This window comes from Manis pentadactyla, chromosome 16, assembly GCF_030020395.1.
Source record: "Manis pentadactyla isolate mManPen7 chromosome 16, mManPen7.hap1, whole genome shotgun sequence".
Taxonomy (NCBI): domain Eukaryota; kingdom Metazoa; phylum Chordata; class Mammalia; order Pholidota; family Manidae; genus Manis; species Manis pentadactyla.
The window spans coordinates 43159833-43186151 of NC_080034.1; positions in this window are offsets into that span (position 1 = coordinate 43159833).

The following is a 26319-nucleotide window of genomic DNA, read 5'->3' on the forward strand; positions in this document are numbered from 1 at the left end:
TCTCCTACCCCCCCATGCATGTTAATCTTAATACCCCCCTACTTCTCCCCCCCTTATCCCTCCCTACCCACCCATCCTCCCCAGTCCCTTTCCCTTTGGTACCTGTTAGTCCATTCTTGAGTTCTGTGATTCTGGTGCTGTTTTGTTCCTTCAGTTTTTCCTTTGTTCTTATATTCCACAGATAAGTGAAATCATTTGGTATTTCTCTTTCTCCGCTTGGCTTGTTTCACTGAGCATAATACCCTCCAGCTCCATCCATGTTGCTGCAAATGATTGGATTTGCCCTTTTCTTATAGCTGAGTAGTATTCCATTGTGTATATGTACCACATCTTCTTTATCCATTCATCTATTGATGGACATTTAGGTTGCTTCCAATTCTTGGCTATTGTAAATAGTGCTGCAATAAACATAGGGGTGCATCTGTCTTTCTCAAACTTGATTGCTGCATTCTTAGGGTAAATACCTAGGAGTGCAATTCCTGGGTCAAATGGTATGTCTGTTTTGAGCATTTTGATGTACCTCCATACTGCTTTCCACAATGGTTGAACTAACTTACATTCCCACCAGCAGTGTAGGAGGGTTCCCCTTTCTCCACAGCCTCGCCAACATTTGTTGTTGTTTGTCTTTTGGATGGCAGCCATCCTTACTGGTGTGAGGTGATACCTCATTGTAGTTTTAATTTGCATTTCTCTGATAATTAGCGATGTGGAGCATCTTTTCATGTGTCTGTTGGCCATCTGTATTTCTTTTTTGGAGAACTGTCTGTTCAGTTCCTCTGCCCATTTTTTAATTGGGTTATTTGTTTTTTGTTTGTTGAGGCGTGAGAGCTCCTTATATATTCTGGACGTCAAGCCTTTATCGGATGTGTCATTTTCAAATATATTCTCCCATACTGTAGGGATCCTTCTTGTTCTATTGATGGTGTCTTTTGCTGTACAGAAGCTTTTCAGCTTAATATAGTCCCACTTACTCATTTTTGCTGTTGTTTTCCTTGCCCGGGGAGATATGTTCAAGAAGAGGTCACTCATGTTTATGTCTAAGAGGTTTTCGCCTATGTTTTCTTCCAAGAGTTTAATGGTTTCATGGCTTACATTCAGGTCTTTGATCCATTTTGAGTTTACTTTTGTATATGGGGTTAGACAATGGTCCAGTTTCATTCTCCTACATGTAGCTGTCCAGTTTTGCCAGCACCACCTGTTGAAGAGACTGTCATTTCGCCATTGTATGTCCATGGCTCCTTTATCAAATATTAATTGACCATATATGTCTGGGTTAATGTCTGGATTCTCTAGTCTGTTCCATTGGTCTGTGGCTCTGCTCTTGTGCCAGTACCAAATTGTCTTGATTACTATGGCTTTATAGTAGAGCTTGAAGTTGGGGAGTGAGATCCCCCCTACTTTATTCTTCTTTCTCAGGATTGCTTTGGCTATTCGGGGTCTTTGGTGTTTCCATATGAATTTTTGAATTATTTGTTCCAGTTCATTGAAGAATGTTGCTGGTAGTTTCATAGGGATTGCATCAAATCTGTATATTGCTTTGGGCAGGATGGCCATTTTAACGATATTAATTCTTCCTAGCCACGAGCATGGGATGAGTTTCCATCTGTTAGTGTCCCCTTTAATTTCTCTTAAGAGTGACTTGTAGTTTTCAGAGTATAAGTCTTTCACTTCTTTGGTTAGGTTTATTCCTAGGTATTTTATTTTTTTTGATGCAATTGTGAATGGAGTTGTTTTCCTGATTTCTCTTTCTGTTGGTTCATTGTTAGTATATAGGAAAGCCACAGATTTCTGTGTGTTGATTTTGTATCCTGCAACTTTGCTGTATTCCGATATCAGTTCTAGTAGTTTTGGGGTGGAGTCTTTAGGGTTTTTTATGTACAGTATCATGTCATCTGCAAATAGTGACAGTTTAACTTCTTCTTTACCAATCTGGATTCCTTGTATTTCTTTATTTTGTCTGATTGCCGTGGCTAGGACCTCCAGTACTATGTTAAATAACAGTGGAGAGAGTGGGCATCCCTGTCTAGTTCCCGATCTCAGAGGAAATGCTTTCAGCTTCTCGCTGTTCAATATAATGTTGGCTGTGGGTTTATCATAGATGGCCTTTATTATGTTGAGGTACTTGCCCTCTATTCCCATTTTGCTGAGAGTTTTTAACATGAATGGATGTTGAACTTTGTCAAATGCTTTTTCAGCATCTATGGAGATGATCATGTGGTTTTTGTCTTTCTTTTTGTTGATGTGGTGGATGATGTTGATGGACTTTCGAATGTTGTACCATCCTTGCATCCCTGGAATGAATCCCACTTGGTCATGGTGTATGATCCTTTTGATGTATTTTTGAATTCGGTTTGCTAATATTTTGTTGAGTATTTTTGCATCTACGTTCATCAGGGATATTGGTCTGTAGTTTTCTTTTTTGGTGGGGTCTTTGCCTGGTTTTGGTATTAGGGTGATGTTAGCTTCATAGAATGAGTTTGGGAGTATCCCCTCCTCCTCTATTTTTTGGAAAACTTTAAGGAGAATGGGTATTATGTCTTCCGTGTATGTCTGATAAAATTCCGAGGTAAATCCATCTGGCCCGGGGGTTTTGTTCTTTGGTAGTTTTTTGATTACCGCTTCAATTTCGTTGCTGGTAATTGGTCTGTTTAGATTTTCTGTTTCTTCCTGGGTCAATCTTGGAAGGTTATATTTTTCTAGGAAGTTGTCCATTTCTCCTAGGTTTCCCAGCTTGTTAGCATATAGGTTTTCATAGTATTCTCCAATAATTCTTTGCATTTCCGTGGGGTCCGTCGTGATTTTTCCTTTCTCGTTTCTGATACTGTTGATTTGTGTTGACTCTCTTTTCTTCTTAATAAGTCTGGCTAGAGGCTTATCTATTTTGTTTATTTTCTCGAAGAACCAGCTCTTGGTTTCATTGATTTTTGCTATTGTTTTATTCTTCTCAATTTTATTTATTTCTTCTCTGATCTTTATTATGTCCCTCCTTCTGCTGACCTTAGGCCTCATCTGTTCTTCTTTTTCCAATTTCGATAATTGTGACATTAGACCATTCATTTGGGATTGCTCTTCCTTTTTTAAATATGCTTGGATTGCTATATACTTTCCTCTTAAGACTGCTTTTGCTGTGTCCCACAGAAGTTGGGGCTTAGTGTTGTTGTTGTCATTTGTTTCCATATATTGCTGGATCTCCATTTTGATTTGGTCATTGATCCATTGATTATTTAGGAGCGTGTTGTTAAGCCTCCATGTGTTCGTGAGCCTCTTTGCTTTCTTTGTACAGTTTATTTCTAGTTTTATGCCTTTGTGGTCTGAAAAGTTGGTTGGTAGGATTTCAATCTTTTGGAATTTTCTGAGGCTCTTTTTGTGGCCTAGTATGTGGTCTATTCTGGAGAATGTTCCATGTGCACTTGAGAAGAATGTATATCCCGCTGCTTTTGGATGTAGAGTTCTATAGATGTCTATTAGGTCCATCTGCTCTACTGTGTTGTTCAGTGCTTCCGTGTCCTTACTTATTTTCTGCCCAGTGGATCTATCCTTTGGGGTGAGTGGTGTGTTGAAGTCTCCTAGAATGAATGCATTGCAGTCTATATCCCCCTTTAGTTCTGTTAGTATTTGTTTCACATATGCTGGTGCTCCTGTGTTGGGTGCATATATATTTAGAATGGTTATATCCTCTTGTTTGACTGAGCCCTTTATCATTATGTAGTGTCCTTCTTTATCTCTTGTTACTTTCTTTGTTTTGAAGTCTATTTTGTCTGATATTAGTACTGCAACCCCTGCTTTCTTCTCACTGTTGTTTGCTTGAAATATGTTTTTCCATCCCTTGACTTTTAGTCTGTACATGTCTTTGGGTTTGAGGTGAGTTTCTTGTAAGCAGCATATAGATGGGTCTTGCTTTTTTATCCATTCTGTTACTCTGTGTCTTTTGATTGGTGCATTCAACCCATTAACATTTAGGGTGACTATTGAAAGATATGTACTTATTGCCATTGCAGGCTTTAAATTCGTGGTTACCAAAGGTTCAAGGTTAGCCTCTTTAGTATCTTACTGCCTAACTTAGCTCGCTTATTGAGCTGTTATATACACTGTCTGGAGATTCTTTTCTTCTCTCCCTTCTTGTTCCTCCTCCTCGATTCTTCATATGTTGGGTGTTTTGTGCTGTGCTCTTTCTAGGAGTGCTCCCATCTAGAGCAGTCCCTGTAAGATGTTCTGTAGAGGTGGTTTGTGGAAAGCAAATTCCCTCAGCTTTTGTTTGTCTGGGAATTGTTTAATCCCACCGTCATATTTGAATGATAGTCGTGCTGGATACAGTATCCTTGGTTCAAGGCCCTTCTGTTTCATTGTATTAAATATATCATGCCATTCTCTTCTGGCCTGTAGGGTTTCTGTTGAGAAATCTGACGTTAGCCTGATGGGTTTCCCTTTATAGGTGACCTTTTTCTCTCTAGCTGCCTTTAACACTCTTTCCTTGTCCTTGATCTTTGCCATTTTAATTATTATGTGTCTTGGTGTTGCCCTTCTTGGATCCTTTCTGTTGGGGGTTCTGTGTATTTCCATGGTCTGTTTGATTACTTCCTCCCCCAGTGTGGGGAAGTTTTCAGCAATTATTTCTTCTAAGATACTTTCCATCTCTTTGCCTCTCTCTTCTTCTTCTGGGACCCCTATAATACGGATATTGCTCCTTTTAGATTGGTCACACAGTTCTCTTAATATTGTTTCATTCCTGGAGATCCTTTTGTCTCTCTCTATGTCAGCTTCTATGCGTTCCTGTTCTCTGATTTCAATTCCATCAATGGCCTCTTGCATTCTATCCATTCTGCTTATAAACCCTTCCAGAGTTTGTTTCATTTCTGCGATCTCCTTTCTGGCATCTGTGATCTCTTTCCGGACTTCATCCCATTTTTCTTGCGTGTTTCTCTGCATCTCTGTCAGCATGTTTATGATTCTTATTTTGAATTCTTTGTCAGGAAGACTGGTTAGGTCTGTCTCCTTCTCTGGTGTTGTGTCTGTGATCTTTGTCTGCCTGTAGCTTTGCCTTTTCATGGTGATAGGAATAGTCTGCAGAACTGGGACGAGTGACGGCTGGAAGGACTTCCTTTCTTGTTGGTTTGTGGCCCTCCTCTCCTGGGAGAACAGCGGCCTCTAGTGGCTTGTGCTGCGCAGCTGCGCGCAGACAGGGTTTCTGCTTCCTGCCCGGCTGCTATGGAGTTAATCTCCGCTGTTGCTGTGGGCGTGGCCTGGCTCGGGCAGCTACTCCAAAATGGTGGAGTCGCGTTGGAGCAGGAGCTGCTGGGAGGCTATTTATCTCCGTAAGGGGCCTCCCTGCTCCCTGCAGCCCAGGGGTTAGGGTGCCCAGAGATCCCGGATTCCCTACCTCTGGATTAAGTGGCCCGCCCTGCCCCTTTAAGACTTCCAAAAAGCACCCGCCAAAACAAAACAACGACCACAAAAAAAAACAAGAAAAAAAAAATTTTTTAATAAAAAAAAAAAAAAATTTTTAATTAAAAAAAAAAAGGTGGTCATTCGTTTTTCTTTATTCTCCGGTGCCAGCCTCAGGCCTCTGCTCACCGGTCTTTCTGCCCTGTTTCCCTAATATTGGGGTCCCTGTCCCTTTAAGACTTCCAAAAAGCGCTCGCCAAAACAAAGCAGCAAAAAAGCAAAAAAAAAAATGGTCGCGCGCTTTTCTTATGTCCTCTGTCGCCCAGCCTCCAGTGCCTGCTCACTGTTCTTGCTGCCCTGTTTTCCCAGTATCGAGGGCCCTGCACTCTGTCCCGGATGGCGGGGGCTGGGTGTTCGGCAGTCCTGGGCTCCGTCTCCCTCCCGCTCTGCCTGCTCTTCTCCCGCCGGGAGCTGGGGGGAGGGGCGCTCGGCTCCCGCGGGGCCGGGGCTTGTATCTTACCCCCTTCGCGAGGCGCTGGTCTCTCTCACCCCCTTCGCGAGGCGCTGGGTTCTCTCAGGTCCGGATGTGGTCTGGATATTGTCCTGTGTCCTCTGGTCTTTATTCTAGGAAGGGTTGTCTTTGTTATATTTTCATAGATATATGTTGTTTTGGGAGGAGATTTCCGCTGCTCTACTCACGCCGCCATCTTCCGCCCCCTCTGTTTGTTTTTATAGCTCTTCTCTGTTCCTTTCTTCCTCTCTTATACTCTTCTCTTGTTATTTGATGGTTTTCTTTAGTATTGTAGTTGGATTTCTCTTTTTTAATGTTTTATGTATCTATTATAGGCCATAGGTTTGTGGTTACCAAAGGTTCAAGGATAGCTTCCTAGCTACATAACAGTCTATATCAAGTTGCTGATTTCTCTACTTCAAACACAATCTAAAAGTACTTCTTTTTTTCTTCTTTGTCCTCCACATTTATGTATTAGGCTTCATAATCTGAAGTTTTTGCATATCCCTTGACTGATTTTGTGTATAGCTGGTTTTGTTCCTTTTGTTTTGTTTTAATTCTAACTTGGTTTATAAGTAATTGGTCTACAATATTTACTGTAGTTTTAGTTTTGCTGGTGAAATCTATTTAGCCGTAGGAACATTTCTAGCCACAGTAGTTCCTTTAATATATCCTGTAATACTGGTTTAGTTGTTATAAATTCTTTGAACCTTCATTTTTCTGGAAATTGTTTAATACATGCTTCAAATTTAAATGATAATCTTGCTGGGTGGAGGATTCTTAGTTGAAGGTTCTTCTGTTTCAGTACATTAAATATTTCATGCCACTCCTTCCTAACCTGTAAAGTTTCTGCTGAGAAGTCTGATAATAGCCTGATGTGGTTTCCCTCATAAGTAATCTTTTTTTCTGTCCTTGGCTGCTTTCAATACTCTCTCCTTATCCTTAATCTTCACCGTTTTAATTATTACATGTCTTGGTGTTTTCTTCCTGGAGTTCCTTTTGTTAGGGGCTCTCTGGGCTTCCATCACCTGAGTGTCTATTTTCTTTTCCATACTGGGGAAGTTTCCAACAATTATTTTTCAAAGAGATTTTCCATCCCTTTGTCTCCCTCTTCTCCTTCTGGTACCCTTATTAGGCAAATATTGTTTCATTTGGGTTGGTCATACAGCTCTCTCATCATTCTTTTATTCCTAGAGATCCTTTATTCTCTCTGTTCCTCACCTTCATTGGTTTCCTTTGCTTTGACTTCTGTCTCATTGATGATCTCCTCTACATGGAGCAACCTATTATTCATTTCCTCCATTTTGTGTTTCATTTCAGTTACTGTATTCTTCAGCTCTTACATCTCTTTGTTGAAGTCCTCCCTGTGAGCTTTAATATGTTTCTGCAGATCATTGAGCATTTTTTTGACTTTTACTTTGAAATCTTTATCAGGAAGTTTGGCCATCTCCATTTCATTTAGTCCTCTTTCTAGTGTCTTGTCCTATAGTTTGGCTTGGAACATATTTCCTGCCTCATTTGTCAGGGTTTTTGTGTTTCTTCCTTTGCATTAGATGGATCTGCTATGTTTCCTGATCTGGAGAGTAACGGCTTTAAGAAGATGATATCCTGTGGTGCCCAGAAGCTCAGGACTCATTCCTTTCCAGTGCCTGCTTCTCCCTTGCTGTAGAGCCCAAGTTGTTGGTGGACATGGTGGGGTCACCTTTCTGTCTGTCTGCAGTGGTTTATCTCAGTTGGCTGATGCTGGTGGTTTGCCTCAGCCTGGCCCTTTGTGATTAGAGCAGTGGTTTCTGCTGTGATCATTGTGAGTGGGGCCACCCTCTGCCTGCCCTGCAGTGATGGTGGTGCTGTTAGGTTAACAGGGTAAGAGGGGCAGTCACAGGGCGAGTTGTACAATGGTGGGGTGCACAAGCACACAGTGGTGGCCAGTCACCCTGTTGAAGAGCCCACAGGCACAGCAAAGCCACTGGTGGTGGGGCATGCAGCAGTGGTGAACTGTGAATTGGGGCAGCTAGTGGCCCAGTGGAAGTGTGCATGGGCTCACGGAGGAGGCATGACACATGATGGGGTTTGTGTGACTGCACGGACAAGTGGCAATAGTGAGTCACATTCCAGCAGCAGAGGAAGCTAGTCATCCCATGGTGGTGTGCAGTTCCTGCAGCAGTGAGTCTCACTGGCCTCTCCTAGCAAGGTGCACAGTATCTGGCTTGGCCACCTATGGGGATGAAGGACCTCTGGGAGCTGGCTCCTGCAGGTGACTCCCAACTGGGTTGACACAGGGCTGTGAAAACGGGGGACTCTCCCTCTGCCTGCTAAGGCAGCAAAGTCTGGAGCTGTTGGGCTGAGTGGGCTGGTGTGTTGGTGCATGGGGAGGTGCCTTGTGGCTAAGCCATCAGCCACGGCAATGGAACATCTGGGCCCCCTGAGAATGCTCAACCTGTTGGGCTTAGGAGGGCTGGGAAGGTACCCTTCACCTGCCCTTTCTCCTGCAGAGATAGTTCTGCCCAACCCTCACCCCTCTGGCATCCCTCCCATTGCTGGCAAGTCTTTCAAACTGCTACCTTTGTGTTGGGTCCCAGTAGAGCCAGAAGAGCGTGTCTCTTCTCCACAGGTGGCTGGAGTCTTAGCCTCTCAGAGTGTTCCAACTGTCCCTGATGTGCAGTCCCACTAATCACCAGAACCCAGTGCAATGTGGACTTGTGTTCCTGGAGCAGATCTCCAGGGTCAGGTGTGCAGAGTTCCTCGGCGCCTATCCCCTCCCTGCTCCATTCCTCTTTCTCCTGCCTGTGGGGTGGGAATGGGGGAAGGGCTTGGGTCTCGCTGGATCATGGCTCTGCCACTTTACTCCTTTCTGTGTGGTCTTCTCTTTTTTTCCAGATGTATATGGCATGTTCTGTAGTCTTCAGTTCATTTTCAGGTTTAGTTGTGTTTTCTGTAGTTGCTTCCTTTGTGTGTGGGGGGGAGAAGGTGTCTGTCTTGCCCTCCTACACTACCATCTTGAGCCTTGCAAAGTCTTCAGACATATGTCTTTAGAAAAAATTAAGAAAAAAAATGTATGTAAGCAGAATATTATGTAACATTTCTGTTGTTATTCCTTTCTGTGTATATGAGTTATCATCTAGTGACATTTCCCATCAGCCTGTAGGGTTTCCTCTAAAATTAGTGCAGGAGAGCTAGCAATGAATTCTCCGTTTTTATTTATCTGTAAGTTTCTTTACTTTGTCATCTTTCTCTCCATTAAAAACGTTTAATAAAGTCTTTACATGGAATGAAATCACCAATTTTATATGTATAGCTAGATGAATATCAGTAATTGTTTAGAATCATGGAACTACTACCACAATGAACATAAGAACAGTTCCCTTATCCTAGTACTTCCTCCTGCCCCCAACCCCAGGCAACTATTGCTCTCCTCTCTGTCTTTAGTTGTGAAATTCACATTCTATTAAATTTGATCATTTTGAGGGTTCTCTCTTTATCTCTAGCAATGAATTCTATTTAAAAATCTCTTTTATTTCTAATATCAATATAGCCACTTCACCTCCTTTTTTATTGTTTGCATGGCATATCAGGTTTAGTTGTGTTTTCTGTAGTTGTTTCCTTTGTGTGTGGGGGTGGGGGGAGGTGTCTGTCTTGCCCTCCTACTCCACCGTCTTGAGCCTTGCAAAGTCCTCAGTCATATGTCTTTAGAAAAAATTAAGAAAAATTGTATGTAAGCAGAATATTATGTAACATTTCTGTTGTTATTCCTTTCTGTGTATATGAGTTATCATCAGTAACTTTCAACTTGTGTTTTTATATTAACACATCTCTTGTAAACAGCATATAGTTGGTTTTGTTTTTAACCTCTTCCACACTCAGTGATCCATCTTTTCCATGAAATGTACTATGCTTGTGGTTGCATCATTTTTTCAGTCTCCTTCTTACCAGTAATTTTAAGTATGTATGTGCCCCCTTTCATTTTATAATGTCTTTGCCCTTTTCATTGAAAATTTGCAATGTTCTGACTAATCTAGTTTTCCTAAATACTCCACGATACTTCCAGCTTCCAACCACTGCCCAGCTCCAAAGCTTCTCTCTTTTGATGTCTGTTGAGCTTCTTGGATCTAAATGCTAAAGTTTTTCAACAAATATGGAGAACTTTCAAATATGATTTCTTCAAATCTTTTTCTGCTCTTTTTTCCTCCTTCTCATTTTTGATTGTGTATTGGCTTTTTTTTTGCATTCTCCCATGGGTTTCTGAAGTTTTATTAATCATTCTCCAATCTTTTCTATGATATGTTGGTTTGGATGATTTCTGTGGATTTATATTTAAGCTCACTGATTCTTTGTTTTGCCTTCCCAGACCCTCTGCTTACCTACTGAACTTCTATTTCACTTTTTTTTTTCTTTTCAGTTCTAGGATTTATATTTAGTCCTCTTTATACATTCTATGTCTTCATTCATATCTGCTGTCCATTCACTCTTTACTACCAAGATATCCTTTAATTTCTTCAACATATATTCCTTCAGTCCTTTGAATATATATTTCTTACAACTGTGAGAATATCTTTGGGTGCTAAATCTAACATGTGAGCATACTGGGCATCCATTTCTACTGACTTTCTCATTAGAGTCACACATTTCTGCTTTGCATGTCTGGTAATATTTAATTTAAAAGGGAATGTTGATGATACTATGTTTTAGCAATTCCAGAATCTTTATTTTTTTGAGGGTTTCTTTTTCACCTAGAGTTGGTTACCTTGCATGGAGCACACTACAGTGTGAACCTCTGCAGCGTTAACAGCTGTTGTCTCTGCTCCATTTTCTGGTCCCCAGTTGCCATGTTTTCATCCTGACTCTTGAGTGATCTCTCCTCTGTGTGTATGATTTAGTGCTCAACCAAGGATGTGGGCAGTTTTTACTCAGATTGTGGCACTCACCTTCTCTGTGGTTGCCTTGTTCCTGGTATTTCCCTTAAATTTCCAAATGCACTGACAGCCACAGATGCTGACCTTTGATACCTTAATGAGTATGATTTTTTAAAATTTCTGCTACTTAATGTTTCTGATGTTTGGGGGAAGTCTTCACTCAGAAGTGCTGTCACCCTGTAATCTGGGGATTTTCATCCAGGGTCAGTTTTGTTTCTGGTGCTGTGAGAGCCCAGAACAGTCCCCTGGTGACCCTCACAGCCCAGATGCCCCCCTTCTGGCAAAGGGAGATCTCTCCCTTTCTTCTCACTGACTCTAGAGTCACCCCCAGGACCCAGTCCCCCTATTATGACAGTGACATCATCCAATGGTGGATCCCATAGAAGTAGTCCATCTGACCCAGCACACAGGGGTTGGTGTTGAATGTCTTGGGATGAGCAGACAGTCCTGCAAAGAGCCTCTCATAGTCACACATTTCTGTCCTCAGAGACCAGGAGCTTCGGGTGAGCAGTGTTCTGGTCCAGGACCACTTCCACTGCTAGAGAAAGAGACTGAGGGTCAGAGCTCCACTGGACAGAAATAGGAGACCCAGATCCTAGCCCCGGTTCAGTTGGAGTCAATCACTCCAGTGATGTGTTACTCAGTTTCCTCCTCCACAAGATGAGATAAGTCATTATTATTCTTAATGAATGCTCTTACCTAGCATCTTACAATTTACCAATAAATATTTAAGGTTCATGACAATTCTGGGAGATAAAGAAAGTGTTACTTCTTTATAGGAAAGAAGCTGAGTCTCAGAAAGATGAGGGGGTTGTATCATGTGGCTACCTCAGATGGAAGAGCAGCTCTGACATGACCTCTGGAGGGTGACCTTATTCTTCCTGTTACCTGCATTGTCCACATGAGGAAAGGGGACTTTCTAGGTTCTCTCTCTTAATTTCCATTATTCATGTTCTGTGGCTGTTTTTACAGAAGCATTTCTGACTCATGTGGATGCTTCAGCCTGTGGGTCACAAAAACCTTGCTTACACTTTGAACTCTCTGTGTTCATGTCCATTGCTCCTAAAAGAAACAGAAAATCATCATTACTTTTCAAAGTCTAAGTTATTATTTCCTCCACCAGAGAATCTCAAACTTTTTCCACTATGCTCTTTTAAAACAGTTGCTCCCCCAACACATACCTTTCATGATTTTAGTCAAAATATTTACTGATCTTAGACAGATGCCACCAGGAAGGAAAGAGAGCTGTATGCCTTCAGTGGGACCCTAAAAAGGCCTCTTAGCTTTGTGTAATACAGGCTTTACCTTGGACAGCTTCTTCTAGCATAGCTGCTTATGTTCAGGAGGCGAATTGTCTCTCTGAAGTTCATCCCACTGCTAAAAGATTATTTATTTATTATATGACTTGCAACACCCAGGACTCTTAAAGTTTGGCATACTTTTCATATCTAACTTAGATTCCTCAGTTTCCCTCTATATTAATAAACTTCAGTGAGAAGGCTTGAACTGTTTGCAGAGAAAACAGATCTGCTGCTGCTTGGCTTTACCTCTCAAAAATGTTGTTGTCATTCATAGCTTAAAGCTTAGAGGTCAGATAACTCACATTCAACTCTGGACTAGGAGTAGAACCACCTGAGACAAGCCTGTAAGTTTCAGTGGCCTCTTGCCTCCATTTGGGCCCTACATTTTCTATGTGGAAAAGAAGTGGAAGGAGATGAGCCTCCAGCCCTTCTCTTGGACCTCCAGCCTTGGTCCTTCCTTGTGGCACAATGAAAAGTGCACTGGAGGAGGAGGAGTAGTGCTGGGTTTGCACCACCATCCTGCCATTCGTCAGCCCTAATGGCCTTTAAAATCCATTTACTGTTTTCCATATAATGAGTATGATTTATAAGGTCTTTACTAGTTCTACATCTAAACATTTTCTGGCAGCCACCAGTCTCTCTAATGTCACCTTCCTTATCTAGTGTTATTTTCTCAGGACTAAACAGAGAAGGCAGGTGGCAGGTGTGCTAGGCACACAGCCTTCAGTGGGGATGCCACCCATTCCAGTGTCATCATGTGCCTGCAGTGACATGTCTACTGCTCCAGGTTTGGCCCCAGAGTGGGAGAGAGCTGAGTAGCTGTGGTTGGGTTCAGGCCCTGCCACTCTGCTTGGACTGATTAGGGTCATGGCACAGGCTCAGGGAAGTGACCACCTTGACTCCTTGCCCTCTAGGTGACCTGGGAGGGTGCACAGTCTGACAAGCATCCTTCTATAAACTTTCCTCTTCTAAATCTCCTTTTCACCTATTTCCATTGAAGCAGCACTCGTCTGCTCTTTGGCCTCAGCTGAGAGGAGAACATAGGTCTCATTATCAGGAAGTGTATCTCCAGCTCCCTGGGGTCTGGATATAAGGCTCCGGACTGGCTGCATACTGAACACTGAGATGGAGGAGCCTCAGCCCCACCTTTTCTCTATGCTCCATAATCTCATGGCGGCCCCTCTGCGATGGAGAGAACAGTGGGCTGAACATAGACCAGGCCCACCCCCTCTCCAGCCTGGTGATGCCAGTGCCTGCTCTGTATCTGGCTAACCCACATGTCTCCTGGGTGCTGGGCTGCAGGGCTGGAGAGGCAGCCTGATGGGGGTGGAGTACAGACTCCCAAACCCAGTGGAAGCCAGACCTGGGATGGGTTCTGGCTAAACAGCCTTGCAGCTCTGTGACTGTAAGACATGAGTAAGTCTTCCTAGGCATCAGTTTCCTTATGGCCACTTCTATGTGATAGAATCTGCCTTGGATGCATTATTTGTAGGAGGATATGAAATTACATATGAAGGGACCTGGATGACACGAGGTGTCCAGTAAATTTCCATGGTTTTCACTTGGACATGTGAGCAAGTAATGACAACAGTGCCCCCTTATCTGTTGTTTTGTTTTCCACTGTCTCAGTTACCTGAGGTCAACCCTGACCTGGAAGCAGATGATCCTCCTTCTGATGTATCACCAGGTCAGTGGTAGCCTAGCACTACGTTGCAGTGTCTGCATCACTCACCTCACTCATTTCATCATGTGAGCATTTTATCATCTCACATCATCACAAGAAGGGTGAGGACAGTTCAATAAAGTATTTTGAGAGAGAGAGAGAGCACATTCATATGACTTTTACTACGGCATACTCTTTTAATTGTTCTATTTTACTATTAGTTATTGTTGTTAGTTTTTTTTATTGTTCCTAATTTTTGTTAAACATTATTGGTATGACTGTATAGGAAAAGGATTGGACAGATAGGGTTTAGTACTATTCATGGCTTCAGGTATCCACTGGGGGTCTTAGAACATATCCCCTATAAATAATGGGGGATTCCTAAAGCTCAATACTGCTACAATCTCCCCAAGACTTCTAAATATTACATTTAAGATCTTTAACTCATTCTCCCTCTAGTTTGACCTTGGTTACATTTATTACACTTAGAACTACTTCTAGTCTTGACTGTCCCCAGGCTTTTCTTTGTTCTTCTACCAGATTGGATTCCCACATCTTATGGTGGAAAAATGTTGTAGAAGGTATGAATTGAATTCACGGACTGAATTTCAGTGATATGACAATCTTTCCATTCTCTAATCTCACAGAAGTCTTCTAAAAACTAGTTAATTAAAGTCTACAGAGGTAAAGAAGATGCCTTTTGCACAAAAGCTATGAGTTCTTTTACATTAGACCTGACAGTCATTCTCAGGGATCCTTAGGACCCCAGGAAACCTCTTCTTTCATAGGCCTGTGGACAGTCCATGTGCTGAGAAGCTTCTACAAATTGGGAGGTGCAGAAGGTGCTAAAGAGCTTCCCAGTCTCTTCCTAGAGTGAGAAGGAAGGACCTCCTCATTTTATAATACAAGGTATAAACTCACTCTCTTTAGGGCCACAGCGGGATTCACCTTGGGCTGTCCTGGATGCTCTTTCATTGTGCTCTAGTGGCTTCCAGATTTCCATGGTGTTGCTCCAGGTCAACAGACATGGCCTCTGGAAGAAGAAACAGGACAGATCACCATGGAGTGAGAGTTCACTTAGAAGAGGCAGAAGGGGCAGATGGTCTTGCCTTGAGCTGCCCTACCTTTGGTGACCCATTAGGGGAAGACTGACTAGGCTCAGAAAGTGGACTGAGTTTGTTGTCAATAGATCACTTTGAAAAGCTGTAGAGTGTCATGTAGCAAAGAGCAGCATCTTTCAAATGATGAAAGACTGGTTTGAATCTTGACTCTGCCTCCTAATTGGACAAACTTGAACAAATCCTATACTGTCTCCAAGGCTCAGTTTTTTTTATTTAGTATCATTAATCTACAATTATATGAGGAACATTATGTTTACTAGGCTCCCCCTTCACCAAGTCCCCCCTCCACAAACCCCATTACAGTCATGATCTATCAGCGTAGTAAGATGCTGTAGAATTACTACTTGTCTTCTCTGTGTTGCACAGCCCTCCCCGTGCCTCCCCCGACATTATACATGCTAATTGTAAGGCCCCCTTTTCCCCCCACACTTATCCCTCCCTTCCCATCCATCCTCCCCAGCCCCTTCCCCTTTGGTAACTGTTAGTCCATTCTTGTGATCTGTGATTCTGCTGCTGTTTTGTTCCTTCAGTTTTTTCTTTGTCCTTATACTCCACATATGAGTGAAATCATTTGGTACTTGTCTTTCTCCGCCTGGCTTATTTCACTGAGCATAATACCCTCTAGCTCCATCCATGTTGTTGCAAATGGTAGGATCTGTTTTCTTCTTATGGCTGAATAATAGTCCATTGTGTATATGTACCACCTCTTCTTTATCCATTCATCTACTGATGGACATTTAGGTTGCTTCCATTTCTTGGCTATTGTAAATAGTGCTGCAGTAAACATAGGGGTGCATCTGTCTTTTTCAAACTGGGCTGCTGCACTCTTAGGGTAAATTCCTAGAAGTGGAATTCCTGGGTCAAGTGGTATTTCTATTTTAAGCATTTTGAGGAAACTCATTACTGCTTTCCACAATGGTTGAACTAATTTACATTCCCACCAGCAGTGTAGGAGGGTTCCCCTTTTCTTCACAACCTCACCAACATTTGTTGTTGTTTGTCTTTTGGATGGTGGCGATCCTTACTGGTGTGAGGTGATACCTCATTGTGGTTTTAATTTGCATTTCTCTGATAACTAGTGATGTGGAGCATCTTTTCATGAGTCTGTTGGCCATCTGAATTTCTTCTTTAGAGAACTGTCTGTTCAACTCTGCCCATTTCTTAATTGGATTATTTGTTTTTTGTTGAGGTGTGTGAGCTCTTTATATAATTTGGATGTCAACCCTTTATCGGATCTGTCATTTATGAATATATTCTCCCATACTGTAGGATGCCTTTTTGTTCTATTGATGGTGTCCTTTGCTGTACAGAAGCTTTTCAGTTTGATGTAGTCCCACTTGTTCATTTTTGCTTTTGTTTCCCTTGCCCAGGGAGATATGTTCATGAAGAAGTCGCTCATGTTTATGTCCAAGAGACTTTTGCCTATGTTTTTTTCTAAGAGTTTTATGGTTTCATGACTATCATTCAGGTCTTTGATCCATTTCGAATTTACTTTTGTGTATGGCGTTAGACAATGATCCAATTTCATTCTCTTACATGTAGCTGTCCAGTATTGCCAACACCAACTGTTGAAGAGACTCTCCGTTCCTCATTGTATATCCATGGCTCCTTTATCATATATTAATTGACCATATATGTTTGGGTTAATGTCTGGAGTCTCTATTCTGTTCCACTGGTCTGTGGGTATGTTCTTGCGCCAGTACCAAATTGTCTTGATTACTGTGGCTTTGTAGTAGAGCTTGAAGTTGTGAGTGAGATCCCCCCTGCTTTATTCTTCCTTCTCAGGATTGTTTTGACTATTCGGGGTCTTAGGTGGTTCCATATAAAATGTTGAACTATTTGTATCAGTTCGTTGAATAATGCTGTTGGTGTTTTGATAGGAATTGCATTGAATCTGTAGATTGCTTTGGGCAGGATGGCCATTTTGACAATATTAATTCTTCCTAGCCAAGAGCATGGAATGTGTTTCCATTTGTTAGTGTCCTCTTTAATTTCTCTTAAGAGTGTCTTGTAGTTCTCGGGGTATAGGTTTTTTACTTCCTTGATTAGGTTTATACCTAGGTATTTTTTTCTTTTTGATGCAATTGTGAATGGAATTGTTTTCCTGATTTCTTTTTCTTTCAGTTCATTGTTAGTGTATAGGAAAGCCACAGATTTCTGTATATTAATTTTGTATGCTGAAACTTTGCTGAACTCTGATATTAGTTCTAGTAGTTTTGGAGTGGAGTCTTTAGGGTTTTTTATGTACAATAGCATGTCATCTGAAAATAGTGACAGTTTGACATCTTTACCAATCTGGATTCCTTGTATTTCTTTGTTTGTCTTATTGCCGTGGCTAGGACCTCCAGTACTACGTTGAAAAACATTGGGGAGAGTGGGCATCCCTGTCTTGTTCCCGATCTCAGAGGAAAAGCTTTCAGCTTCTTGCTGTTCAGTATGATGTTACCTGTGGGTTTATCATATATGGCCTTTATTATGTTGAGGTACTTGCCCTCTAAACCCATTTTGTTTAGAGTTTTTATCATGAATGAATGTTGAATTTTGTTGAATGCTTTTTCAGCGTCTATGGAAATGATCATGTGGTTTTTGTCCTTCTTTTTGTTTATGTGGTGGGTGATGTTGATGGATTTTCGAATGTTGTACCATCCTTGTATTCCTGGGATGAATCCCACTTGGTCATGGTGTATGATCCTCTTGATGTATTTTTGAATTCGGTTTTCTAATATTTTGTTGAGTATTTTTGCATCTATGTTCATCAAGGATATTGGCCTGTAATTTTCTTTTTTTGTGGGGTCTTTGCCTGGTTTTGGTATTGGGGCGATGTTGGCTTCATAGAATGAGTTTGGGAGTATTCCCTCCTCTTCAGTTTTTTGGAAAACTTTACGGAGAATGGGTATTATATCTTCTCTGTATGTCTGATGTAGTTCCGAGGTAAATCCATCTGGCCCGGGGGTTTTGTTCTTGGGTAGTTTTTTGATTACCACTTCAATTTCGTTGTTGGTAATTGGTCTGTTTAGATTTTCTGTTTCTTTCTGAGTCAGCCTTGGAAGGTTGTATTTTTCTAGGAAGTTGTCCATTTCTTCTAGGTTTTCCAGCTTGTTAACATATAGGTTTTCATAGTATTCTCTAATAATTCTTTGTATTTCTGTTGGGTCTGTCGTTTTCTTTCCTTTCTCATTTCTGAGTCTGTTGATGTGTGTTGATTCTCTTTTTCTCTTAATAAGCCTGGCTATGGGCTTATCTATTTTGTTTATTTTCTCAAAGAACCAGCTCTTGGTTTCATTGATTTTTTCTATTGTTTTATTCTTCTCAATTTTGTTTATTTCTTCTCTGATCTTTATTATGTCCCTCCTTCTGCTGACTTCAGGCTTCATTTCTTCTTCTTTTTCCAGTTTCAATAATTGTGACTTTAGACTGTTCATTTGGGATTGTTATTACTCCTTCAAATATGCATGGATTGCTATATACTTTCCTTTTAAAACTGCTTTTGCTGTGTCCCACAGAAGTTGGGGCTTTGTGTTGTTGTTGTAATTTATTTCCATATATTGCTTGGTCTGTATTTTAATTTGGTTGTTGATCCATTGATTATTTAGGAGCATGTTGTTAAGCCTCCATGTGTTTGTGAGCCTTTTTGTTTTCTTTGTAGAATTTATTTCTAGTTTTATACCTTTGTGGTCTGAAAAGTTGGTTGGTAGAATTTCAATCTTTTTGAATTTACTGAGGCTCTTTCTGTGGCCTAGTATGTGGTCTATTCTAGAGAATGTTCCATTTGCACTTGAGAAGAATGTGTATCCTGCTGCTTTTGGGTGTAGAGTTCTATAGATGTCTATTAGGTCCATCTGTTCTAGTGCATTGTTCAGTGCCTCTATGTCCTTACTTATTTTCTGTCTGGTGGATCTGTCCTTTGGAGTGAGTGGTGTCTTGAAGTCTCCTTAAATGAATGCATTGCATTCTATTTCCTTTAATTCTGTTAGTATTTGTTTCGCATATGTTGGTGCTCCTGTATTGGGTGCATATATATTTATAATGGTTATATCCTCTTGTTGGACTGAGCCCTTTATCATTAAGTAATGTCCTTCTTTATCTCTTGTTACTTTCTTGGTTTTGAAGTCTATTTGGTCTGATACTAGTAGTGCACATTTGAAGTCTATTTGGTCTGATACTAGTAGTGCAACACGTGCTTTTTCTCCCTGTTGTTTGAATGAAATATCTTTTTCTATCCCTTGTCTTTTAGTCTGTGCATGTCTTTGGGTTTGAGGTGAGTCTCTTGTAAGCAGCATATAGATGGGTCTTGCTTTTTTATCCACTCTATTACTCTGTGTCTTTTGATTGGTCCATTCAGTCCATTTACATTTAGGTTGATTATTGAAAGATGTGTACTTATTGCCATTGCAGGCTTTAGGTTCGTGGTTACCAAAAGTTCAAGGTTAGCTTCTTTACTATCTGACTGTCTAACTTAACTCACTTATTGAGCTATTATAAACACAGTCTCATGATTCTTTATTTCTCTCCCTTCTTATTCCTCCTCCTCCATTCTTTATATGCTAGGTGTTTTATTTTGTGCTCTTTTGTGTTTCCTTTGACTGCTTTTGTGTGTAGTTTATTTTATTTTTTGCATTTAGTTAATATTCAGTTGGTCTGCTTTCTTTGCTGTGATTTTATTTTCTCTGGTGAGATCTATTTAGCTTTAGCAGTGCCTCCATCCAGAGTAGTCTCTCTAAAATACTGTGTAGAGGTGGTTTGTGGGAGGCAAATTCCCTCAACTTTTGCTTGTCTGGGAATTCTTTAATCCCTCCTTCATATGTGAATGATAATCATGCTGGATACACTATTCTTGGTTCAAGGCCATTCTGTTTCATTGCATTAAATATATCATGCCAATCTCTTCTGGTCTGTAAGGTTTCTGTTGAGAAGTCTGATGATAGCCTGATGGGTTTTCCTTTGTAGGTGACCTTTTTTTCTGTCTCTGGCTGCCTTTAATACTCTGTCCTTGTCCTTGATCTTTGCCATTTTAATTATTATGTGTCTTGGTGTTGATGTCCTTGGGTCCGTTATGTTGGGAGAGAGTTCTGTGTGCTTCCATGGTCTGAGAGACTATTTCCTTCCCCAGCTTGGGGAATTTTTCAGCAATTATTTCTTCAAATACACTTTCTACCCCTTTGTCTTTCTCTTCTTCTTCTGGTACCCCTATAATCTGGATATTTTTCTGTTTGGATTGGTCACACAGTTCTCTTAATATTCTTTCATTCCTGGAGATCCTTTTATCTCTCTGTGCATCAGCTTCTCTGCATTACTGTTCTCTGGTTTCTATTCCATTAACATCCTCTTGCACCTTGTCTATTCTGCTTTTAATTCCTTCCAGAGATTGTTTTATTTCTGTATTCTCCCTTCCAACTTTATCCATTAGCTCTTGCATTTTTCTCTGCAGCTCCATCAGCATGGTTATGACCTTTATTTTGAATTCTTTTTCAGAAAGATTGGTTAAATCTATATCCCCAGGCTCCCTCTCAGGGGTTGCCTCTGTGATTCTGGTCTGTGTCAAATTCTTCTGCCTTTTCATGGTGATAGATGTAGTTGTGGGGAGTTGGACCATGTGTCAGCTGGGAGAACAAAGTCCCTTCTTGCTAGTTTATGGCCTTCCTCTCTGACGAGAATAGCGACCCCTAGCAACTTGTGCTGTGCAGCTGTGAACCGACAGAGCCTCTGAGTTTGGCCTGGGCAGCTGCAGACAGGACTCTGCACAGCTGCTGTGGGTGCGGCCACTCTCAGGCTGCTGCTCCACTATGGCAGGGCCGTGCTGGAGGGGGAACGGGCGTGGGGCTGTTTATCACTGTGAGGGGCTGCCACCCAGGGGGTTAGGGTGCCCGGAGTTCCATGGGATTCCCAGCTGCTCAGCTGAGTGTGCTCGGATGTTTCCGTCCAGCTGTGAGGTTCCTGTCCTTTTAAGACTTTCAAAAATCACTCACTTTTCTTTTGTCCCAGGGGCTCTGGGTGTGGGGACCTGCTCACAGATTTCACTTTTCCATTTCCCTAGTATCCAGCACACCACATGCTGTGTGTCTGTGCTCCTGGTGCAGATGACTAGGGCTGGGTAATTAGCAGTCCTGGGCTTCCACTCTCTCCCCACTCCGACTCCTCTCCTTCTGCTGGGAGCTGGGGTGAGGGGCGCTCGGGTCCCGCCAGGCCACGGCTTATCTTACCCCCTTCATGAGGTGCTGGGTTCTCACAGGTGTAGATGTAGCCTGGCTGTTGTACTGTATCTTCTGGTCTCTCTTTTAGGAATAGTTGTATTTGTTGTATTTTCAAAAATATGTATGGTTTTGGGAGGAGATTTCCTCTGCCCTTCTCACACTGCCATCTTGGCTCCTCCCCCAAGGCTCAGTTTTATCATAAGTAAAATGGAAGATCATAAGTAATGTGGTATAAAAGGGGCTCACTGACTTTAAATAATTTACTGACCTCAAATAACAGATCTATGAGTCTGATTCCTGGTATAAAACATTCTATTTTCCTTCCCCCGAGTGGCAACGATGTTAAAAAATAGGCCCATAATCTAACACTCCACTATAAATTCCTCACTCCCATCAGGCAGAAGCGAGAGCAAGAGTCTACAGCTGATGCCCTCCTGACCTCTGCAGTACTTCAGACTTTGGCAGCATATCCGGTTTTGGGGATTTCAGGGATTCTGTTTCCAAAAGGCTGGCCACAGAGTTATTGGGGTGGAAACTGCATCCACTCTCACCTGAGAGACAGGACAGTAGTTAAGTGACCACCAGACACCTCTCTTGGCGTGAGAGGACCCTCAGCCTGAGAGGTCATCATTGTCTGTGAAGGGCCTTCAGTAAACAGCCCCTCTCCTTTTGAACAGACTGAGAAAATAGAATGAGGAGGCTGGAAGGTCCCGTGATCACCGCTAGGACTGACATGTAAGTTGAAGGAATAGCTAGTGTGAGAGCCAATGGCTTCTTACTACTGAACCACCATCGGTGAACCCACCACCCCATGGTGGCAGTGTCGGCCCAGGATGGTCCCCCAGGGACAGGCTGTTCCTCATTTAGCAGCAAGAGGAGCAGAGGGCACTCAGGCTTAGTGCAGGTCCTCTTGACTCCTGCCTTTCTTTAGTCCATTCAACAAGACAAAGAATCCCATTCTGACAGCTGGAGTTAGATTTTACCATTTTCAGCCCCCAAATACCTGATGAACATATCAAGGGTACACTTTTTCTAGAAACAATGGTGTTTTTATTTGCTCAAATAGTACAGTCTACCTTAAATAAAAGCCCTGTCTAGTCAGTGCTTTTTTGCCTTTTCAATTTGTATCCAATGATGTTTCCTAAACAGAGGATTATGGATGGCATGGGAAATGTTAGAGGCACACTACAATTTCTAGATCTGCAGCAGAGAACTGTAATGTCTTCTGCTGCCTGAGATATTGAGGAGTGAGGTGGTTTGTATTCATAAATAACTTTTACCAATAGAACCAGGACTGAAAGAGAAGCTACTGTGCTTTAGGATTGTGTTTAGAATACAGGACTTTAGTTTCAGGAATAATGCTAAAGCTAATAATAGAGCAAAAGTTTGTCCCAATTTAGACAAGACACTAAAAGGGTTTACCTGCCTCCTAAGACACAGCGTCTCCCTTCTTCTGCAGTGCCAATTGACGTTTGTGCTCTAGGACATCTTGGCACACCACACTCAGGGTGGCTGGTCCTTCTGGAAATGAAACAAGACCCTTTCCTGTACAGCTCCCAGAACCAACCTGTGCTAGATTCTCTCTCTGGGTCACACAGCTAAGTGGTGTGGAAGAAATTCTGGAATCTGGGTGGTTCAGGTGAGGCCTGTACTCCTCAGTGACATGTACACCATGTCCTGTGAACCCATCACACTGTGCAGTATCAAGACTCCTTCCCTTCTCCTTCCCTTCCCTGTAACCTCCTGGTCATCCTTACGGCTCAGTTCAGATGCTGCCTCCTCAGAGAGGACTTCCTGGGCTGCTTCCTGACTAGGGTGGATACCCTTATTCTCTATTCAAAATGCCTGTCTTCCCACCTTGACAATTTTGTGTGTAAACACAGCACACTTAACTTGCATCCCCAGGGCTTGGCATGTTATCAAGCCCAAAATAAATATCACTGGAGTTAATAAGTTAATACAACTCCTCAGGTGTAGTTAAGGAAAACTTCATGTTTCCGGTAATGGTGGGTGGGAATAGTTGGACCCACCTTCCTATTGAAAACAGTACCCCCTCAACTTTTATCTTGAGGCAATAACCTTGCTAGTGACTGGACTTCATATATTTGAAGGGTGTGATGCGAACACTTACACTTATTCTGTTTGACCGTAGAAGTCAGAAATCGGTCATTTCTGCAGAAGAGTCAGGGAGATGGAGTTGGGCTCAGAAGGCTTTTGTTGTTACTTAGACTTAACACAGGAATGAGAGTCCTTGGTAGATAGTGAGTACTCCATCACTAATGGGATCCAACCTCTCACTCTTGATGTTGTATAGAAAATTGTGACATTGTGAGTAGATCAAACAGAGGATATCTGAGGCCCCTCCCTCACTGAAGCTGCCATAGCAGATGGAGCACTAGGCCAAACATCAGAAGACCCACTAGCCCTGTGATCTCGGGCTGGGCACTTCTGAGTATCATTTCTGACATTTGATAGTTAAGCTGTGATAATCATATCTAACTCACCTAGAGTTGTTGTATATTGTAACTTATAAGAAATATCTATTTGGTCTTCATCCCTGTTTCTGGCAGAGCTCCCCAAATTAGGAATTTCCTAAGGGGTGAGAGTGGCAGTAGAGGTGCCTTTTGTGATGTTAATGGTGACACTTTTGGAAGCACCTAAGAATCAGGGCAGGTTGCCAAGGGAACCACCAAGTGATTAGAGAGTTGGGATTTTCAGTCCCAGCTCCAGACTGTGGGAGGGGGGCTGGAGAGGGAGTTCAATCACTAATGGTCAATGAGTTAATCAACTGTGCCTGTGTAATGAAGCCTACACAAAAACCCCAAATAATGGGGTTTGGAGAGCTTCCAGCTTGGTGAACACATGGGGATTTGGGGCAAGTAGAGAGCTGGAAGAGGGCACAGAAGCTCACTTCCTTCCCACATGCCTGGCCCTATGCATCCCTTCCATCTGGCTGCTCCTGAGTTATACCCTTCTATAATAAGCCAGTTATCTAGTAAGTAAAATGTTTGAGTGCTGTGAGCCACTATAGCCAATTAATAAAACCCAAAAGGGGGTTGTTAGAACCTTCAATCTACAGCCAGTGGGTCAGAAGCAAAGATGACAGCCTGGACTGACAATTGGCATCCGAAGGGGTGGTGCTGGGGAGGAAAGTCATGTAGGACTGAGCCCTTAACCTGTGAGATCTGCTGAGATCTCCAGTAGAAGGTGCCAGGATTGAGTCAGTTAGCTATGTGGGTGGAACTGGGTGATCAGAATATTACATGATAAAAAAGAAAGGGAAAAGAGGATCAAAACATAATTGGGCTACCCAGAAAATGAATTAAGATACGATATGAAGAAGAACTTCCAACATCAACATCCTCTGGAAGAGTCATTCCAGAAGATGATCATCAAAAACTTCAACAAAGATCCTGGCACTGTTGCAGTTGTAGCTGCATTCATCCCACCAGTTTCTGGACTTGCCATTGGAATGAAGAAGGAGATATCTAAGCTGGCCTGTGCATACAGTAAAACAAATTTGACTGGATCTATAGTGTTGGAACTCAACCAAGAATTAGGAGAAGTGCAAGTTGCAGTGCTCCAAAATCGTGTGACTATAGACTGTCTACTGTTAAAAGAACATATGGGATGTGAACAGTTCCCAGGAATGTGTTGTTTTAATTTGTCTGATTTTTCTCAAAATATTCAAATTCAGTTAGACAATATCCATCATATCATTGATAAGTTTTCACAAATGCCTAGGGTACCTAACTGGTTTTCTTGGTTTCATTGGGTATGGCTGGTAATTGTAGGTCTGCTTTTGTTATATATCTGTATTCCTATTCTGTTAATGTGTGTATGCAATTTAATTAGTAGTTTGTTAAAACCTATACATGCTTATGTTACTCTACAAGAAGTTATGTTAAAGAAATAATCAGTATTCCCATGTTTTCTTCCATCTGCTACTTCTATAGCTTTTCTTCTTCCTTCCTAGTTACAGCCCTTCAGTAGAACTTGTGCCTCATATAGAAAATTACCGAGTATCATAATTCTTCCAAGTGGTAAAGATACCTCAAGACAAATGCTGGGCATAGAAGCCACAGGGCATAAAATATGCAAAGAAGTAAAAAGCTAACCTTTTCAAAGAATATTGCTTCTCTCTCACTTACCAACTTTACATTTCCCTGTATGGCCCTGGAAGACAGCTGGTTAGCCAGAGACGGGTAAGATTCCTCAAGGGAGGAACAACCTAAGACAGGCACAGTCACAGGGGGGCCATCAGGTGAGAAATTGGGGATCAACAGAGGTGAGGCTTAGAACCTAACACCCCCTGTTTTGAGAGAAATCTTCTGCATCCATGGATGTTTTGTTGCCCTTGTCTAGCTTGGATTAATACCTAGTCTATGAGCACAGACCTGATCATCTACAGTTGCCCTCTTACAGCACTAAATTATGCTTTCTATCTTTATCTTGAATCTACCTACCACTTCAGCATTTTATTTTTAAAAAAGGAGAAATGTGGGATTCACATATAAATAAAGTATAAAAATCAAATGAATAATCATATCTGACTTGATTGATTATAGTTCATGATGCATGAAAGTTTCTGTGATATGACTGCCCTTGCACTGTTCACCATGTAAGAACTTATTCACCATGTAAGAACTTGTTCATTATGCTTCAGAAGATTGGAGGCTGTTGAGAGTTAGGCTTGGGGGTGATTAATGATTGTGCATTGAGTCCCCTATACAGAATTTTATTGTTGTTAACCATTTGATCAATAAATATGAGAGATGCCCTCTCAAATAAATAAACAAACAAACCAATAAATAAATAAATAAATAAAAAAGGGGAGGGATGTAATCTGCAATTACAGCCATCAGCTATTTTTGGTTGAGGAATAAACAAAATGGCCCGAAGTGCTGCTGTTACCAGTTCTAGCAGAGGAGTGGTGTTCAGGAAAGATTAATGTACAATTAAAACCCATGTAAGGGTAAATTACAGGGTGACAGCTATCTAATGCAAACACCACAGACGTGTAATTAAGAGGAGTTACTGGCTCTCAAGGATGGATTTGCTGAGGAGAGTGCTAGGGAGCTGTCTGGGGAACTGGTGGGGCAGGGACTGGGCTGGGACAGCATGGGGTGGCTGGGAGGGCTCCCCACAGCGCCGGGAGGCAGTCTGGGCTGCGATGGGAGCCACAGCTCCTTCAGCTGGTGCAGCCTGCCTCTCCGGCGTCTCCTGGCTCTTGTTCCGAG